Source organism: Lathyrus oleraceus, chromosome 7, assembly GCF_024323335.1.
Source record: "Lathyrus oleraceus cultivar Zhongwan6 chromosome 7, CAAS_Psat_ZW6_1.0, whole genome shotgun sequence".
Classification (NCBI taxonomy): Eukaryota; Viridiplantae; Streptophyta; class Magnoliopsida; order Fabales; family Fabaceae; genus Lathyrus; species Lathyrus oleraceus.
The window spans coordinates 137,422,114-137,423,570 of NC_066585.1; the positions used below are offsets into that span (position 1 = coordinate 137,422,114).

Consider the following 1,457-nt stretch of genomic DNA (forward strand, 5'->3'; position numbering starts at 1 on the left):
CCAAACAATCAAACATTTTTCACCTTAGCTTTACGTAGTAACCTTAGATAACGGTATATCGATTCATAAGTCCCTGTGGGATCGATATCTTTTAAAACTACGCGATAGAACTGTGCACTTGCAATTTGTATCCCATTCTCGACTCACACAGTCGAGCGATCAAGTTTTTGGCGCCGTTGCCGGGGACTTTTATTTAATCGATATCGTAACTCTTCCGTTACGCTGTAGAGACTAAGGTTTCTCTTTCTTCTATTCTTTCTTTCGTTGATTTGTATGCCACGCACTCGCTCACAAGGCGAACCGCTCTATTTACGAATCAACGATATCGAGCTATATCTCCGAGTCTTACGACGAATTCGGGAATATCGTGCTGCAAACAATCTCCCTCCTATAGACTTTCCTGACCTCAAAGATCTTCCTTCTTTAACCGAGATGGCAGAACCAGCTCATGCTCTTAGAGATTACGCCGCTCCATCGCAAGATGAGCCGCATTCAAGTATTGCTCCGCCCGCAATCGAAGCAAACAACTTCGAACTTAAACCTTCGCTGTTGCAGGCTGTGCAACAGAACCAATTCTCTGGAAATCTTACCGAAGATCCAAACCTTCATTTATCCGTATTTGTCCAATACGCCGATACTGTTAAAGCTAATGGTGTCACTTCAGAGGCAATTCGACTTCGTCTTTTTCCTTTCTCATTAAGAGATAGCGCTAGAAGATGGCTTCAATCTCTCCCTTCCAACTCAGTCACCACCTGGAACGAGTTGAAGAAAGTTTTTCTTGCCCGATATTTTCCGCCAAGCAAAACAGCTATGTTAAGAGCCCAGATAAACGGATTTAAACAGAAAGACAACGAGTCTCTTTTCGAAGCATGGGAAAGATACAAAGACATGATGAGACTTTGCCCACACCATGGTTTGGAAGACTGGTTAGTAATTCACACATTTTATAATGGTCTCTTATACAACACAAGGTTAACAATAGATGCCGCTGCAGGTGGTGCACTAATGAACAAACCTTATGCTGATGCCTACCAGCTTATCGAGAGCATGGCCCAAAACCACTATCAGTGGGGAACCGAACGAACAACGGTGGAAAAACCTCAAACGAAAACTGGCATGTACGAGATAAGTAACCTTGACCACGTTAATGCAAAAGTGGATGCTTTGGTCCAGAAAATTGAAAGTTTAAACGTATCACCTCCAGCCGCCGTGGTTGCTATAACTCAGAATTGCGAGGTCTGTGGAATCCAAGGCCACACTCCTACGGACTGTCAACTCTTGACTGGAATCCAAGCAGAGCAAGTGAACTATGCTCAAGGAAGCCCCTATTCGAATACCTATAACCCAAATTGGAAGAACCATCCAAACTTTTCATATAAGAGTAATAATGCTTTATACGCACCTGGACAGTCTCCAAATCAAGCCCCATCTATACCTCCGGGATATCAGAAACCAAA

At 43.4% G+C, this 1,457-nt stretch overlaps 1 pseudogene; it reads right to left on the reverse strand.

Annotated features, from left to right (window-relative positions):
• Nucleotides 1-817: 817 nt before the first annotated feature.
• LOC127109087 (uncharacterized) lies at nt 818-917 on the reverse strand (annotated as a pseudogene).
• Between the last annotated feature and the right edge of the window lie 540 nt (nt 918-1,457).